Source organism: Cupressus sempervirens, chromosome 10 (genome assembly GCF_028749045.1).
Source record: "Cupressus sempervirens isolate cs-2001-9-10 chromosome 10, ASM2874904v1, whole genome shotgun sequence".
Lineage (NCBI taxonomy): Eukaryota > Viridiplantae > Streptophyta > Pinopsida > Cupressales > Cupressaceae > Cupressus > Cupressus sempervirens.
In genome coordinates this window covers 951,493,177-951,513,392 of record NC_143127.1, presented here as the reverse complement: position 1 = coordinate 951,513,392, position 20,216 = coordinate 951,493,177, and the positions used below count along the sequence as shown (strand labels likewise).

The 20,216-nt window shown below is 37.2% G+C and overlaps 1 long non-coding RNA gene across 1 annotated transcript in view; it reads right to left on the bottom strand.

Annotated features, from left to right (window-relative positions):
* Positions 1-4,683: 4,683 nt before the first annotated feature.
* Positions 4,684-20,216, bottom strand: part of LOC149537128 (uncharacterized) — an 85,091-nt gene continuing 69,558 nt past the window's right edge. The window contains exons 2-3 of the long non-coding RNA XR_016357998.1: positions 5,047-5,105; positions 4,684-4,966 (exon numbers count right to left, since the gene is read on the bottom strand). This is a non-coding gene — a long non-coding RNA (uncharacterized LOC149537128). The remainder of the gene's footprint in view (positions 4,967-5,046; positions 5,106-20,216) is intronic.

Sequence of the window (20,216 nt, the reverse complement as noted above, 5' to 3'; positions counted from 1 at the left end):
TTGCATTCATTTTTCTTACCCAAACTTATACTTTTTGAGAAAGTCATTTATTTTATCTATACCAAATATCCCATCGTAGGACTAAATGTATACGTTTGTAACTTGATAAATGTGAGTTCAACCTATTCTCTAAAAAACTTCTTCCACATTTTGTTATGTTCTTCTACTTTTCCCATACATAGATCACTATCATGTATCTCAATTGAATTTGACCAATCTGAAATTTCCTTATCTACTTGAGATGGACAACTTGATTCATGATTATATATGTATTGACCAATTTTAACATGAAAAACTCACCTTTCTACATAATATTGATACCAATTCATTCCTTATTAACAAAAACATATATTAACCATGTAATTCAATGAGATCAAATAGCGCATAGATCACACTTCCCCTCCATGTTTTGCACATGTTTTAAAGTTCATCATCAATAAACACTCTACCTCAACTTTACCATTATTAGGTCTAAATGACCCAAAAACACTATGTTCACCCAAAACACAAGCATTACTTCTAATAACTCCTCAATCCACCATGATTGCGTCACTATCATGTGGACAACAACACATTGATGCTATTGTTCCCAATGCTTTTGAATCTACACCCAAATGCCTATGCTAATTTATATTAAAAAACTTCACAACATTTGGAAGAGATCCTAACTCATTCTTCTTCCACTTTCTTGCACTTACACACCTTTTCAACTTTAAAACTCATCAACTAAACATGTGTGCCACCCATACTACTTTAATTGTCCTTCCCCAACACATTTGATTGCATACACCTTTGATGCCCTCTACATCTTGGTCAAATATGCTTATCCTCACCTCAACTAGCTTTTACCATTTCTACCAACACTTTTGCAACAATACAAACCATGGCTACTAGGTGCAACAAAGTACAAGTGACAAAAAGATTAGATGCTACTACCTACAACGTTTATAAATGTGCACTCTAGAAAGCAATGATAAAAGAGGTCACCAACACCCAATGGAGGTCATTGATGGCCCCTTTAGACACCAATTCCTAGAACAAGTCACCAACTTGCACAACATGATGCTATCCTCAACTTATTTTCCTAAACAATTGTATATGCAAAAAATAAAAACTCATTTACACAACTTTCCAGCCTTCCACAACTTCTAGATTTTAACCCATTACAAATACATATTGTCTAATAATATTCTCTTATTTTATGTTTCTTATTGAAAAATGACTATAATTGGAAATAGTCTATGAACTAAATAATTAGTATTTGATAGACATAAAATTGATTTAAGGATAAAACAAATTTTGTAGTTAAAAGCAAACACACCTTTGACTAGTAGTGTTTTATTTTTGTAACAATTTCAAATTATAATAATTAAACTTTACGTGGTTGTCAAACTCTCATTTTCAAATTTTTTAAGCCACACTCGCATCAACTTTCGTTGTAAAATTTACCACCTAGTCCAATTATAATAAGCACTATATCCTTAAGATCCTAAGCCATCGTACAATGCATACGTATATTGTCCTTGTCATTTTAACATATTTTTATTATTAAAAAAATCTCATTAAATCAATAAGAGTGAGTGTCATATCACAATGTTTTTCATGAATATCATAGTGATAAAAAAAAATTAATAATAAACTAAAGTCAAAAATTCCATTCAAAATTTCATGCTTGATTAGCACATCACTTCCCCTTTAGTGTTTTGCAAGAATTCTTCATATGCATACTTAACTAAAATGTCCCACGATTCTCACACATCACTTAGGTTACCATTTAAAATATTTTCTAGAAGTTAAAGTTTACCCTAAACAAAATTAGAGTGTTTCTTACCTTGTCACACCATGTCCTTTTTGAAGAAACCTTTATATCAACAAGCTCTTCATTTTGACCTTATGGAAACAAATTTCTTTAAACTTTAAATGTTATCCAAAAAAGTCTCAACTAATATAACTAAAAAGGTCTATGAGCTAATATACTATTATTCAATAGAAATCTAATTGACTAAAACACATTTCATGATAAATTTAAAGAGAAAAACAAGATTTTGTATGTCTTCCTAAAACAAAAACTCCCTAAAATAAATTATTCTATACTTAAATTTGAATTTATTTCCCTACAAAATATAGGGAAAAGAATATTATTGAATGTAAGAATTGGTTTTGTGTAGCTTAAATAAAGTAAAGCTAGCAAAGTACTCTCTTTTTAAAATTTATTTCCCCTAAATATTCTTGTCCTGCTTGTGTTCATCTAAGCTCTAAATATGCCAAACTTATAGAAAAACCAACATTCTCCCTAGTATAGCGCCAAATCAACCATGTTCAAACTTCTTTACTTTAAAATTACATTTAAAAAGATTCTTGAATATTCTTTTTCTTTATCTTATTTTTCTTTTCTTTCCATACTTCAATCTTCTATTACTATTTATAACATTTTGTGTTCTATACACATTTTCTATCATTTTTAATTTGTTTCGAGACTCAAATCGTGTATTCATGTGCTCTAAAACCTATAAAATAATAATGTTGTGTTATCATCATCTTGAATATTTTTGATGTGTTTTGGACTTTAAAAAGGTTTTGACCTTACTTTGTTGTGTTACTACAAAACACTTTTTGGTTTATGGTACATAGTCTTCTTGTGTTTCCTCAATCATATATTGTGTTGAACTAGTTTGTCCAACCACATTTGGTGGATGGTGTGTTCCTTTGTTAAAAAGTCATTATAATAGTTCATGCATGCATGACTTTTTTGAAACTAGAGTTGCTAGTGATGATCAGGGCTCACAAAAAGAGTTTGCACATTTATGCTCAAAATGTTTCAAAAAGTGGTGAATCTCCCTTTCAAGATTCTCTTTCTGGCATATTATTTTATGCAAGTTTTAATTTAATAAATTATTATACTTGGATTGACAATATGTGAGACAGTTCTTAGGAAAAAAATGTTTAAAATGGAGCTCAATCCAATCAACGACCTCAATGCATCAAGCTATAACTATGGAAAAATATGACAAAGGTTTTCTTTTTATTTAGCTTTACTAACTTGGAACATTCTTTATTTACAACACATTTGTTTTGTTTTGTATCAATCATAGGATTTTCTGTGGCTTCTAAAATAACTCATGAATCATCATTTGGATTAAGTTTCTTAGCCTCTAATTATAGATCATTGGACGTTTTTCCAATTACCTCAATAAACCTTGAGGCACTTTGTATACCATGACCAAAATAAGTTGCCCATTTGTAAAAATAGGTTTGGGTCAAAGTTAACCTCTCCATGGCTTTAGATAATTAATTCACTTAGCAAGTACTTCACATTAAATCTAGCTAACACATACTTTTATGCTAATCTATTGAACACAAGATTGAGGATCACTCTCTAATTCATATAAACCTATTTGATTACACTACCTATAGTGAATAACAACAAATCAATTGTGAAAGCCTCAAATGGTTGTATTGGGGTAAGCAAAAAGAAGGCAACTCAATCAAACCTCTACTAGCCATGTCCACTTGTCAAGTTACACCTATGATATCTTATGCTCCACAAGAAGCCATTGTTGATTCTAGTTTATAGAAGACAATTGTAGTGTGTCAACCTTAAAGATAGGATATTTGATTGAATTATTAGTTTCTTTCCCACAAAATTGTTACTTGCCACTCGCAAAATCCATCACCAACAACAAAAGGTTGTAAATCTTACTAAGGCTATAGTGGCAAAGAGTTGTGACCCTCAAACATAAGCTATAGTGGCAAAGAGTTGTGACAAAACATTTCATTTAAGGATGGGATAATCCAAGCATCAAATAACCAAGCAATCTATCATTCAGGATAGATCAAATTAAACCATCAGCAATAAATCTACTGATCCAACAAGCAACCAGTCTTAAATTTAAGAAAGCGGCTTGCAATTGGAGAATGAAACCCCTCCCAAGTTCATGAAAAGATCTGAGGACGAAAACCCTTATTTCTCTTTATCAAATCTGATCATAAACCAAAATCTTGCTAAAGCCATGAGGGCAAAGACCCTTGTAAACCCTTTTCTCTTATTAAGTTTGGACGAAAACCTAAATCTTGATCTTGAGGGCAAGAACCTTCAAAGGTGAACATAGACAGCAAAAATCCCTTGATCTTCTAACTTCTGAGGTAGGGATGAAAACCTTGGATTGATAAGATTTTAAAGGATTTCCAAAGAATTCAGGTTAGTTTTCAAAATTATGCCATTTTTTATTGATCTGAATATTATAATAAATTCATAATTTTTTTAAGCCATTATCATTTTGAGTAAGGATTATTATTTTTAGACAAATCTTGGGAATATCCTGAGAAGGGACATTACACATCAAATATCCATAATCCTCAGCAAAATCCTATCGCTGAGCAAATATATAGAAAAGTTGCTGAGAATATTAGACAATGTTGTACAACAGAAAATGTGCAAGAAAGCAGCTAGATTCGAGGTGTTTACGATGCATTTTTCTTGGTTGCAGTTTGGAGCAAACAGGTTTTCAGTTCTTTAAACCATTTATTAATATTAAAATCTCAGTAAAGATGTAATGATTGATACAACCTAACATCAATACCATTTAACACATCACAGGGATCAACTTCAATTGACATGTAGTATGAAGTGGAGCTTCCCAATGATACTCAAAACACAAAAAATGAAGTACAATCCCTACCAAACGAAAACAAGAACTCATTGCAGATCAACAAGGTGCAAGTTGCAAGCCTTACACATATTCAGGCATCTCAATAGAACCTGAAAGTTCCAATATGCTCCCCAATCCATTCATGCAGCATGAAAGATACACATTCAAAAAAAGATTTGTTGAAGAAACAGAAGAAAAAAACTTGGAAATAACTTATTCACCAGGGAAAGCTACTGAAAGTAAATGAATGGTGTCAACTACTTTGACACATTCTCTCCTATAGCAAAAATGCCTTCTGTAAGAATTGCTGGGCACTACTGCAAAACTCGATTCAGATATTCATCAATTAGACACTAAACTTAGATGTCCAAAAAATAATTTGAATCAAAACTCTTACATCAAGAAGCCAGATGGGTTCACTGCTGTTGATGAAAATGAGAAGAAGATCTTCTACACCTAAGGAAATAGCCTTAGATTAATTCTAAATTGTTTCCAATTGCCTATCACCAAAATTAGGAAATGCATTTTGTTCCATATGAAAATTCCATTGGAAGTCTGATGCACAGAATGATATGTAGATGGCCTAATCAAGCTAATGCAGTAAGTGTTTTAAGTAAATACATGGAAAATCCAGGATCAGCTCACTGGACTGAGTAAGAAGAGTGTTTAAGATCATAAATAAAGCTTGAATATAGTCATCATTTTAAAGCATAAGCTGAAATCATCTTGTATATTTTTGTCATTCAGATTGGAGCAGTGATCTTTGTTAGCATTATGAGTTCAATGTTGTCATTGATGTCAACCTGATGAAGAGGTGCATGAGTTTAATATTGTACCTGATATAGAGAAGTATGAGAGACTTGTAGAGTGTTGGCATGTGCCTAGTTATTGGGAAGCTGAAATATGCAAGAAAGAGTATTTGAAATTGAATATGTGGGAAAGAGTATTTGAAGTCTTGTATTGGATGATAAAATGTTGCTCTCATGTTTAGTGATGATGAGAAGTTAGTATGTAGTATATCCGGAAGGTGACAGGTATGAGAAGCTGGCATATGCAAGAAGAGTATCTAAAGTCCATATGGGCTATGCATTGCTCTGCATAAGAAGTTTGGCGAGTTGCAGTTCTGAAACAATCATGTATCATCCGTCAATGTTGCACTATCCTACTTTCAGGTCTCCGGAAGTTTAGAGGTTGAAGTTTTGTTTTGTTGTTTGCTAATAGTAAGGCTGGCTGTTAGGAATGGTCAAAATAGGTCTGAAGAATGCTCTGCATTGTTGATTCCAAGTGTGTGGTTTTGTAGACATGTTTCTAATGTTTGTGCAATGTTCAAGTTCAGATATTTTTGTTAGTCTACTCCACAAGTGAAGTTATGTCATTTGTAGTGTAATATTGTGGTATGTGTTGGTCTCTGGATGACTCAATGGATTGTGGTAATTTAATTTATGCTTTATTGATCTGGATATTCTTTAAAAGAAGAGTTTAAGAGGTTTAAATAAATCCTGTCATGGTGTGTTTTGCTTCACATGGTGTGATGTGCATCAAAGATTGTTTCCAGGCCAACTGGTTAACGTGTTCCTATGCTTTTCTATATGTTATGTTTGATTCCAACTTTTGAAGAGTGTTGTGGTGTTTGCACTTTGATTAAATCATCTGTGGTACATGTTGTGATATATTTTCCCCTTTATCTCCTGGGGTGGACTGCATTAAGTGTATGTGTTCGTGGTGGCTGACTTCGTGTAAATAATTCATGGTGGCTGACTTTATGTAAATAACGCTCATCTCTACCACGGCCGGCCTAGATGTAATTTTGGTTTATTAAATTGATATACATATTAATGTTACACAGGCATGCATCCCCTCTAAACCCTGACATTCCTTTCCTAGAACAAGGACATCCCCTAGACGTGGGGACGTCGTTCCCAAGTCCTTAACTGCACAATCCATCAGCTGCCAATTGCCATCAAGATGGAAGGATGTATCGGCATCCTTGAGACATCGAGGGCGATGCTTGAGCATCCCTCAAGTGTCCCGAGGATATTTGGGCATCCCTTGTCAATGGACACTTTTGGCAAAAGCTAGTGGCTGTACATAGTACCTTGTGTATCACCGACCACAAGACATGGGTGTACAAGGAGAGCCCAATAACACGATGGGATGTGGACCCAGAGGAATTGTCGAAGATTGACGAGGAGGAGGATGCAACAACTTCAGATGTAGGGCTGGTTGGTATTCTTTTGCTAGATGTTGAGCATGATTTGTCTAATAGTTCTAGTGATGAGGAGTTTGCCTTGAGGGATGATTAGAGGCCTCCCTTCACTACATTTTGACATCTTGTACTTGTTTTGATATCATGCTACTCATTGTAAATATTTTTATGATATTTTTGATGAAATAAAAATCTTCTATTTGCTGATTTGACAATTTAAAATTTTCTTTACTATTGAGTATTCTAATTTCTTATTACCAATTTGATATTCAAAACTTCATTGTTTAATATTCAAGTATTAACTAATTAGTATTTGGCATTTGCAATTTTGCTGTTTTACTTTTTATTGGTCTTATACATCTTTTCATAACTAGCACTTTAAGTAACATGTGTATGGTATATACAACACCCCACCTTTCAATCTCCCCCCTACAATCCCTATTTTGTCGTCCTACCATTTCCGACAATGGTGTGTGTCATTATATATATATATATATATTGTCGTCCCACCATTTTTGACAATGGTGTGTGTCTATATATATATATATATATATGAGTTGGGGTGTGCATTGAATTGGATGATATTGGGATCAAATCTGAAATAGTGTTATAGGAATGTCAAAGAGCAGAGGTTAAAAAGTGAATTTGATAGAGCTATTGCAATGGAAGGTCAAGAGATCTTACATCTTTTCAATTGATCAATCTCTTGTGCCTACTACAAGACAATGGCTCCTTTAGCAGCTTAATAAACTTGTATCTTTCGCTAAAGCAAGTGTTCCTTTCAATGATTTGCAAGTCCATGTCTATATTGCCTAATGTTGGTGTGTTACCCTGGGTTGGTGCATCAGTCCTTTTCAACTGTAATGCGCTCCTTGGCCTATGTAATCAATGATCAATATTGTGAGTGTATTTCTCACCATGGTTTTCCGCATGGGCTTCCATGCATAAAATTTGGTGTTTGTATGTTTGTGTTGTCATTGCAATGTCTTACTCTGAATTTAGAGTTGGTTAAAGATAGTTAATAAGAGTGTGTAACAAAAAAGTTTTAAAATCTTGTAGGTTTGATTCATCCCCCCTCTCAATCTTGTTGTAAGCTCAACAATTGGTATCAAAGTTGAGTTCCTCTCGAAGAAGCTTACCACTTGAGGAAGACCCAAGATGAATAATGAAAGCGGAAACAAAATACCTAAGTTCAATGGAGTTAAAAAAACGTTATACTCCTCCAATTGGTGGTCCTACCACATCAAATGAAATCAAGTTGCATGAAAACAATGTGAAGGCTAGAAATACTATTACTAGAGCATTGCATCATTCTAAGTTGGCAAAAATAATGTCCTACAAGATCGCACATGAGATTTGGGAGAAGTGAAGCAACATACATAGTGGAGACAATTAACACTTGAGGAAGACCCAATGTAATGTTCCCGTTATAAAATAAATAATAAATCAAACTTTTGTATCGGCCTGATTGATTTAATATATCTCGGACCCATTTTTATTTTTTTTCCGTAGTACGTGCCACCGTCGGCTATCTTTGTACACCCTCGAAAAGTTTTCTGGCAGGTATTTAAGCACGGCTTGTAGGTTGTAGTCGGTATGCGATTGGGATTATTTCTCTGTATTGCGAATTCCTGTTGGAGTTTTGCATCATTCGCCATTTCGGAAGTGAAAGATCTTCCCTATTTGGCTTGTGCGGTTTCGGTGGGATTCAAACCTTCCCTATTCCGTTGTTCCATGTAATACTTTGCTTGGATCTGGCAAATCGGAGCACCATCTTTCGGCATATATTATTCGTATTTAACTTTCTAATATTGTGTTTGATCTACTTGTGTCTTTGTGAACAAAATTACATTCATTGTTGTGGCTCAATTCCTCACTGTGTAACATCCAGCATTTCCCATAAGCTGCTTGATTTACCCGTACAACCCTCATTCCCCACGTGACTTCCACCCTACTCCATATCACCCTTGCAACCCTTCCCCAATACCACCATATGGCTTCCATCACTCCCTACTCGTACACTCTAACATCGTACGACCCTCACCCTATCCTCCAAACACAGTACGCCCAACTACTTGCAACATACGGCTAGTCATTAGTCACCGTATGGACTGTTCATTCCTACGTACTAACAGCTCCATCATTCCATCTTCCGTACACTTCTTACAACCCACACGTTACCCACACACATTACGGCTCTGAGTCTATAATACGGACAAGCATCGTACAGACTCACTTACCTTACCGTACGGACAAACATTCTTGACCGTATGCCCCATTTCATCGTACATACTAATCTGCTAACCACCATACACCACCAGCATTACTGTCAATACATCGTCACCAAACTTAGCCATTGGAACATTACAGTGGTATTAAAGCACTTCGATCTTGCCAGCCTGTGGACAGTGAATGAGAGTTTATAGCCCAAAGAAAACACATTCTGTTGATCGAATGGCTGCTGAACCAGAACCAACAACTGCCAAACTCGTGGCACTACTGAGGGAACTTGCCAGGAATCAAGCACAGATCACCAATACATAGTGACTCATGGAAGAAACTCTCAAGAAGTTGGCGCAAAACAAAATATCCAGGGAACAAAATGGTCACAATGCAGACTCGATGTCCGATAAATCAAACCCTCATCCAGCACGCTCTCGACCTTCCATGCCAACTTTTCCATCATGGACGGAAGCACAACACGAAGGGAAACAACCAACCTTCGAAGAGATGCAAGAACAACTGAGAGAAGACTAGAAGAATGCAAACCTTGAAAAAGATATATCCTACAAAGATTATGCGGATTTGAGAATGAGATATTTGGGAGGCAAAAATAGAGGATATTTCAACGATGATCTTAGAAGAAAGTTGAGTAAGGTAAATTTGTCACCATTTGATGGATCTGGTTCCATATCTGCGCAAGCGTGGGTAATGAAAGTCGATACCTACTTCCAACTGAATCCTATGCCAGAAGAAGAAGCAATCAAATTTTCCGCGCTACACTTGGAAGGAGTTGCGCATGAATGGTGGCATTAGGGCACCATCACATCAGGGCATTATCAAATAAATACTTGTGCGAAATTCACAGAGAGATTTATAGAGCGATTTGATGGTAAGGATCAAGAACTCAACTTCAAAGATTTGGCACAACTGAGACAAACTAGATCGGTGAATCAGTTCATTGCGGAATTTCAGAAACTCTATTTTGGTCACGGACATTTTCGAAAGAAAACGGGTAGTGCTCTTCATGGACGAACTGACAGAACCTCTGAAACGGTGGGTAAAGGGGTTCAATCCTGCCACCGTATCGGAAGCAATCAATAAAGCACAGAGTATGGCATCATCATCGGCATCATCCTCTCGAAGTTACTCACATTCTAAACTGTCGACATTTTCGAGGGACAAACCTCCACCCAAGAAGCAGTCGTTGGATGACGCTACTAGACAGGAACTCGAAAGGAAGAAATTATGTTTCAATTGCAAGGGACCTTGGGAGCCTGGCCATCGATGCCTCGGATAGGGAAAGATCCATTACACTGAGGTCGTGTCCGATGATGAGGATGAACAAGAAGAAATGTCGATCAAAGATAACCAACCCCACAGTGACACCAACATGGTCAGTTTAAACTGTACGGAGAGAATTGCAACCTTGGTACAATACGAAGGAACTATTGCCTTGGCCGGCAGCCCGAGATTGTAATGTCCCCCAATTAGCCAATTTGGAGGTATGTTGTCGTTAGCCCATTCTTGTATGGTCCTGAGGGCTAACTAGGACTTCAAAAGGGATCCTGAAGTTATTTGGCCTAGTCAAATTTAATTACAGGCCAAACGGAGTTCATTTGTTGAGTTTTCAGAAAGACCTACTATTTTTAGTAAGCCAATAGGGGGATGCAGTGCCTTCAATTTTCAGTGACAGGATGAGATGCGTTTTGTTGGGCTCTTTTTGATGAGCTATTATATGTGGGATTTCAAGTTTATTTGGTATATTATTTTAATGTTTGAAGTTACAACGGTAAAGTGACTATTTAAATTAAATATTATAATGTTTCATAAAGTCACTTTATAAAAAATCAAAAGTCCCCCTTTGAGTACATACATGGACTTTGTATAAAGAAAAAAAAGAAGTAATATTAAAACTCATGTATTATCCCACATTGGCAAGACGGAAGCGTGGAGCAAATAAGGAAGGGATTAAAAGAAAGAGGATAGCTCTCATTTATGCATGCTTGGAAATATCAGAGAAATTGGGGAATTTTCTGGAGATTATATCTCAATAGTTTGAAGGACGAAATCCCTTCGAGCTGAAAATCTTGACGGCATTGAAAGATATGGTCTTGAGATTCAACATAGTAGCAATCCGAAAAAGCAAATACGAAAAAGCAGTCCGAAAAAGCGGAACCGAAAAAGCAGGTTGAAAAAGCGGGTACGAAAAAGCAGTCCGAAAAGCAAAATCGAAAAAGCAAGCCGAAAAAAGCAGTTCGAAAAAAGCAAAGCAGAAAGGGCAGCATTGAAGGGAATTATTACAGCCATCTACAAACAGGTTCTTTTGTTAGTATTGCTTTTTAGGGTGTTATAAGCTTTCAGCTGTAAGTGTGCATTATACCAGCATTATCATTTTGTAATCCATGTAAATGCCAAAGTCTTGGCCATATTTCATGAGCATTGTAATTTTCATTGCAATTAAGACGATAATAGTTGCTGGTGTCATTTAAGCAATTTAATATCATTATTTATCAGCTAGTTAGTTTGCATACCAACTGTTTGTAAAAATGCCAGTTGGCTGTAAGTGTTTATTTCTCATGCTTAGATCATATATATGCACTGAATATTGTCAAAATTAGTAGCACACTCATGTTAGGTCATTGTGTAGTCCATTGTAGTCTTCTAGCACAAGATTCTCATTGATGCAAATTGAAGAAAAAGTCATTTGAAGCCAGCTGAAATACTATATCAGTCATACGTCCCTTGCATGTAAATTGTTTGATGAAATTTCTTGAGCTTTCATCAGCATTTTTGACAGCAGATTTGAGGAGGGTTATTACAGAGATGCACGATTTTTCATGTACAGGGTACCCTTCAAGTACAAAGAGTTACGATGATGTTGGATAGTGGAGCTACTCTAAATTTCATAAACTCATCCTTGGTAAAGTGAAGAGGTCTACCTACAAAGGCGCACACAGGCTTTCAGGTCAAGGTCACTGAAGGGACTTTTCTGCCCTGCACGCACCTTGTTCCTCAGCTAAGTACCACAATGGCGAATCACATGGTGACTAAGGATTTCTTCATAGTGGAGCTTGCTGACATGGAAGTTATTCTCGGGATATAGTGGATGGAGACACTCGATGAATACACTTAAGAGTTTCAAATGGATGGACTTCACTTTTGTTGTTGACGGGAAGAAGGTTGCCCTCCGAGGAATGGCAAATGAAGGTCCGAAGGAAGTTTCTGCACGTTGGATGGAGGCAATTTTTTGGCATGATAATATTGCATGGGCTGCATTGTTTTATCTCGGCAGAACCTATAAAGGGGGATCGAACACCTCCAGAGAATGATGAACTCCAGGATATTCTAAGTAGACATGATAAAGTTTTCATGGATATTCCTCCTGGCATACCATCTCATCGAGGGTTTGAACACACTATCGAGTTGGAATCAGGGGCAAAGCTAGTCATAACCAAACCATACCGCCATCCCAAGAAATTCAAAGATGAGATCGAAAGGACAATTCAGAAATTGCTAGAGAAAGGATTGTCATCCCATTTCTAGCCCATTCGCGTCATCTGTGGTCTTGATCAAAAAGGACAGGGCGATGCGCATGTGTGTGGACTACCGCGCGTTGAACAAGAAAACAATAAAGAACAGATATCCCATTCCAAGGATAGTTGAGTTGCTAGATGAATTGCATGGCGCAGTCTATTTTTCAAAAATAGATCTCTGTTCCGGATACCATCAGATCCGCATGAGGGAGAAAGATGTGGAGAAGACGGCTTTCCGTTGTCACTACGGACATTATGAATTTCTGGTCATGCCGTTCGGATTGACCAATGCACCTGCCACATTTCAATCATGCATGAATCGCATCTTCAACAAACAATTGTGTAAGTACTTATTGGTATTCTTTGATGATCTTATTTATAGCAGGACATGGGAGGAGCACCTGAAGCATCTGAATGAAGTCCTAAGTATCATGGAGGCACAGTCTTTGTTTGCCAAGCAATCCAAATGTGAATTTGGTATGATAGAAATATTGTACCTAGGGCATGTTGTCAGTAAATACGGGGTTCAAGTGCATCAGGAGAAGATTCAGGCTATCCTTGATTGGCCTCCCCCAAAAATCACTCACAGATTTGCAAGGATGTTTCGGACTATGCAGTTACTACAGGAGGTTCATTAAAGGATTCTCTCAGCTCAGCACACCCTTAACGGATCTAACAAAGAAGGGGTCCTTCCAGTGGAACGAAAAGGCACAACTTACCTTTGAGAAGCTGAAAGAGGCCATGAGCACTTGTCCCATACTTGCACTACCTAATTTCACCCGACCATTAATTTTGGAGTGTGATGCGTCCAGAGAAGGCATTGGGGCAATATTGATGCAAGATAAACACCCCATCGCTTATGAGCGCAGAAGCTTACGCCAACAAAACACCTATATTCCATCTACGACAAAGAAATGTTGGCCATTGTTCATGCATTAACCAAGTTTAGGCAATATCTGGTAGGTGCCAAGTTTGTCGTCCGTACAGATCACAATAGTTTGAGATATTTTCTGGAGCAATGGGACTTGAACGAACAGCAACAAAAATGGGTAAGCAAGGTTCAAGCTTTTGATTTTGACATTGAATATGTGAAAGGGAAAAACAATGTGGTTGCAGATGCCTTGTCTCAGAAACCCACCGTCTGCTCGCTAGACCAAATTTCAGCTCACTGGAAGGCACATCTTTTAGTAGAATATTCCAAAAATACATTTGCATGTGAAATAATGGATGGCCACATTCATGATGATCGGTACAGAGTGGTGGATGACATCATCTACTATAAAAACAGGATATATTTGGTGCCAGCATCCAAGTTAAAGCAGAAAATCTTGAAGTACACGACTCACCCCTAACTGGACACCTGAGTTTCCTCAAAACTTATAGAACTCTTCGGGAAAGGTTTTCATGGAAAGGACTAAAAGGGGACGTGTTGCAATATGTGAGAGTGTACGGTTTGCCAACAGAACAAGTCTGAACATACTCTACCTACCGGGTTGCTACAACCTTTGCCAATTCTCAAACATAAGTGGGAAAATATATCGATGAATTTCATAACAAGCCTTCCCAAGGTGAATGGAAAGGATGGTATTTTCGTGGTGGTTGACAGATTGACATAGTATGCACATTTCTTTGTCATCCCCTCCGACCTTGAGGCCGCACAAGTTGTCGATCTGTTCCTTAGAAAGTCTTTCGTTTGCATGGGTTACCCCGAAACATCGTTAATGATCGGGATGGACGATTCATCGGTATCTTCTGGACAGAACTATTTCAGATGGTGGGAACAGAATTATCGCCAAATACAAGTTACAACCCGCAGACAAACGAAAAAACAAAGATTGTGAACAAATGGCTCGAAGGCCACCTTCGAAACTACATTTCGGCACAACAGTGAGCATGGGTAAAATGGATCCATCTGAGGGAATATTGCTACAATACCACGTACCACATGTCCATCGAAATGGCACCATTCAAAGCTCTGTAAGGGTACGAACCCCTTTCCTTCATCAACACAGTTCTGGGTGACAATTGTGCACCAAGGGCAAGGGACTGGCTTTAGGAGGGACAAGACATTCTGAGATGCTTAAAGGAAAATCTACAGAGGGCACAAAATCAACAGAAGATGTGCGCCAAAAAACACAGAATAGAGAGAAGTTTCGAAGTGAGGGATTTGGTCTATCTCCGGCTCTAGCCATATCGACAATCCTCACTAAAGGAAAGAGGAAAAGAGAACTTGAAACCCCAATTCTATGGCCCCTATCATGTAACTTGCCGCATTGGTGAAGTTGCCTATGAGTTGGAACTTTCGGAAGGTAGTCGTATTCATAATGTCTTCCATGTCTCTTGTTTGAAGAAAGCCGTAGGGCAAAATGTCACAATTGCTATAGACCTTCTGCCACTCAATGAAGAAGGAAAGCTCATTTTGGAACCAGCCGAGATCCTCGAAGTACGTGAGAGAGCCCTACGTAACCGCACTGTGAAGGAATACTTGGTATGTTGGCGACACCTATCGTTGGACGATGCAACGTGGGAAGGCGAGCACGTTCTCCAACACCCAGCATTGCATTTGCTTGAGGACAAGCAAAATTTGGGACGAGAGAACTATAATGTTCCCGTTATAAAATAAATAATAAATTAAACTTTTGTAACGAGCCAATTGATTTAATATTATCTTGGACCCATTTTTATTTTGTTTCTGTAGTATGTGCCACCGTTGGCTATCTTTGTACACCCTCAAAAAGTTTTCTGACGGGTATTTAAGCACGGCTTGTAGGTTGTAGTCGGTATGCAATTTGGATTATTTCTCTATACTGCGAAAACCTATTGGAGTTATGGATCATTCGCCATTTCGAAAGTGAAAGATCTTCCCTATTTGGCTTGTGCGGTTTCGGTGGGATTCAACCCTCACCCTATTCCATTGTTGCATGTAATACTTCGCTCAGATCTGGCAAAACCGAGCACCATCTTTCGGCATTTATTATTCGTATTTAACTTTACGATTTTGTGTCTGATCTACCTATGTCTTTGTGAACAAAATTACATTCATTGTTGTGGCTCGATTCCTCACTGTGTAACATCCGGCATTTCTCTTACAGCTGCTTGATTTACCCGTACGACCCTCAGTCCCCAGGTGACTTCCACCCTACTCCGTATCACCCTTGCACCCCTTCCCCAATAACACCATACATCTTCCATCACTCCCTACCCGTACACTCTGACACTGTATGGCCCTCACCCTATCCTCCAAACACAATACGGCCAGCTACTTGCAACATATGGCCAATCATTAGTCACCGTACGAACTATTCATTCCTCTATACAAACAACTCCACCATTTCGTCTTTCATACACTCCTTACCACCCACATGTTACCCATACACCGTACGGCTCTGAGTCTACAATACGGACAAGCACCCTACGGACTCACTTACCATACGAACACACATTCCTTACCGTAAGCCCCATTTCACCGTACGTACTGATCTACTAGCCACCGTACACCACTTCTGCATCATCCCCTAGCATTACTGTCGATACATCATCACCAAACTTGACCATGGAAACATTACACCCAAGATGAATAATGAAAGCGGAAACAAAATACCTAAGTTCAATGGAGTTAAAAAAGATTATACTCCTCCAATTGGTGGTCCTACCACATCAAATGAAATCAAGTTGCATGAAAACAATGTGAAGGCTAGATATTACTATTACTAGAGCATTGCATGATTCTAAGTTGGCAAAGATAATATCCTACAAGATCGCACATGAGATTTGGGAGAAGTGAAGCAGCATACATAGTGGAGACAAAAAATTCAAGCAAATTAAGTTGCATAACCTAAAGCACAAGTTTGAAAACTTAAGGATGTTAGATGATGAAAATATTGAAGGCTACCTACACCAAGTAAATAAGTTGGGAACTCAATCACAAACATTGGTGGAACTATAGAAGACAATGATGTTGTATGGAAAGTGATAAGAACTATGACCAGAAATTACAATGTAGTCAAGATGGATCAGCTCCATAGCTATGGAGCTGCCACTTTTTATGAATTGGATGAACTTGGAAATAATCAGAGAATGATAAAACTGATAATGTTGAGAAATCCAGTGACGATGAGAGTGGGATAATGATAGAATACTGTAGCAGAATACCTGGCTGCCTCACGTGCTGCAAAACAGGTAATTTGGCTTGGAAGATTGATGAGAAATTAAGACTTCAAGCTAACAAAGCCTCCACAACTGCTTTGTGATAGTCAAATCCCTGCGCAATCCCCAATGTTTAAAAAGTTTTTATAGAAGAATAAAGCACAATGCTCTAGAATACCATTTCATTTGCGATGAAGTTCCTGAGAATGAAATCAAGATGGACTATTGTTGTACATTAAATATGATTGTCGGTATCTTTTACTAAACCTCTACATCAAATCAAATTCAAATTTCATAGAACAGAGCCACAAGTGTTGGCATAAAACTACAAGAAGATATCAAGAAGGATCATGCCTGTGGAGTATTGGATTAGGCAGTCAACGCATCTTCTAGTTAAAAACTTAGATGTAGCTTTTGCAGTTTTCAGTTCAATAAATGAAACTAGAAAATACACCCAATCAAAGTTGAAGACAAGATCATAACTGTTATTAACATTTATATTATGACAGTCAGATCTTCAGTTGGACATAGGAAATAACAAATTAGGCAGCATTACTTTTATGTCTGACTCAAGTTTTCTGTATGAAGATGTTGTAGACTGTCCAAAAATAAATAAATAAATAAAATACAACGCTATGTTTCCAGCTCTCTGCTGAGCATATGCATATGCATTGCTGTTGCCTTTGTTGTTAATCAAAATACGCTATGTTTCCAGCTCTCTGCTGAGCATATGCATATGCATTGCTGTTGTCTTTGTTGTTAATCAATATTTAACATGGTACCAGAGCTTGAGGTTAAGTGCACTTCCACAAATAAAGAATGCAACATCAGATTTATTTTTCATTCTTCAGTTAAAAACTTATAATCAATTATGGTTGGGTCCCTTGCCAATTGACTCATATCTGATAGAATAATTTGAATGTGATTATTCCAGCTTAGGAAGCTACAAGCTCACAGTGATGCTGGATGGCAAAGGGTTGGGGAGTATAGCAAACGGTATTGTAGCCGAAACTAAACAACCAATGAAAGCTATGCATAAGTGGATTATTAGAAATAAAAAGTCACAAAGCTATTGTGTTGAACCTGAAGAGCTCAGTAGCTGTTCAAGTGGAAGAGGATAAACCCGAAAAAGAATAATTCAACGAGCTAAAGAAGCTATTAGGAAAAAAATCATGACTGCAAAGCCATCTCTCCAAATTTAAATGCAAGAACAAGGGAACTTGTCAGTATTATCAACCTAAGAAAAGCACTGTATTTTCAAGGTTGCAGAAGCCAGGTCAAAATTTTAGGAAAAGAAAATTTGATTGGCACAAGAGCTTGTTTCAAATAACCCTTTGGGGTTGTCTCGCAGATTAATATCTAGTGTGCCAATTCTTACATTTGCTTCCATTGAGATTGTTTATGTTTTCTTTTAAAACACAACACTAGTAGATATCATTAAATTGCATAGTAACAATTCTTTGTTTCAGCAGACCTTGCAACTGTCAAAGAAACCAAAAAACAAGTCCACAATACCCAAAGAGTTATTTGAAACAGGCTATGATACCAACACGATCTCTATCCTTTCAAGTTACCTGCTAGTATATATTCACAAGATCGCAATAACTCTTGTTCCTACTTGATAATAACTTCAAATGAGAACTTAGCTTGTATGTTTGATGTCTAAGAGAACTGAACAAGGAGGTGGAGCCAATTGGTGAGAAAGGCTAAAAAGGAAAGTTGAGATGATCTTGCTAAGAGAATAGCTGCACCAGAGAATAATGTGGAAAGAGTGATCTGAGAAGAAGTGATATAATCACAAGAGCACACCATCTAACAGCAGAAGCTTGCAGACAGAAACCTAGATATAGCAGTTCTTTCTCTGGTCAAGAAGTTTGGTATCAGCAAAGAACCCAAAGATTAAGCAGAAAAAGAAGAAATAATGTGTTAGCTGCAAACTCTGTTTATTTGCGCTATCTATTTCCTCCTTGTGCCTTCTGCAATTGTAATGTTCCCTGCACAAAGTAAACTCAATCCGCCCTGAAATTCTCTTTTTACGGTTTGAATAAAGCTTGAAAATGAGAATTGTTGCTTTAGAATCCTAATGTAGGTCATATGGGATTCCTTTAAGGTTCTATCAACCAGACTCATTGTCATTATTAAGCACCAATGGGGACATCGTACAAGGTGCCTCAAGCCGTTCCACATAGTTTGGGAGCATGGAATGACAACCTTCATCCGACCTCCCAGCAGCACTTGTGTGTATCTACTGGCATGGCTTCCTAGCTACTTACATCCTTCATATGTACTATATCTCCCCTCCAAAATGAGATGACGCAATGGATGAAAATTCTTTAAGGACTCTTTAAAAGTGTCACATTATACATAGGCGGAGATATAGCCATGATAACAACAAATAATATGCATATTGACAGCAAGGTGGAATATTCTATCTTCTCTCAGATGCAAGTCCAATGATTATCATACAATTCATTACACAATATACATCATACCACCAAACTGAATAAGTGTAGAAGCTGCAGTTTAATATATGTGTTTTCTGAAGTTTATCCTTATCAGATTTATTGCTCACTATTTCTGATGTTCTTTTTCTCATTCGATGTTTCTTGCCTCCCCTCCTTAAATGAAACCTTATAACCTTTATATCTTACAATGTAAGGCAGATGTCACATCTCCTCATCATGTCTGCCAATTTGTAAAGTTCACAAGTTACAACCTTTCACACTTACCACCTTCCAAAAGAGTCATACACCTTCATCATCTCTACCCCTTGGGAGAGTCGCAACTTTTCATAATTACAACCCTTTGAAATAGTCACAAGACTCGCAACCCTTCATAACTTTGTCCTTCTGTAGGAGTCACTTACCTTATTTTATTTTCTATGTTTCTTTCTTGATTCAACTCTTCATTTTTGTCATCCTTCCTCCCCACCTTTCAAATGAAGTTCTCTTCTCCCTTTTATATCTCATGATTCAGGTAGACACAACTTTTCATCTCATGCCTTTTGGCCATTCATTAAGGATGAATTAATTTTAGTTATGGCTATGTTTAATTTTGTTCTTTATATTTATAATTAAAATTTTATTTTTCAATGATTTTACATTTTAGTTTGAATATCATTGTTTATTAATCTATCACATTCCAAAAAGGGGACATGACATGGATGGTTATAAAGTGTAGCTATAACAAATTTGAAATATGTCCCAAGTCCCACTGTATTGTTCTTTCTGAGGTTCGCTGCAAACATACTAAGCACAGCCATGTATTTGGTATGTGCATTCCAACTGCAGCTTCCCCTTATATTTATAAGATAGTGACAGAATATGCATGTCCCTTCATTGGACATGTACATACATACATGCATACATACATACATGCATGCATACATACATACATATACATGCATGCATACATACATGCATGCATACATAGCTTGATGTAATATATCTAAGAAAAGCT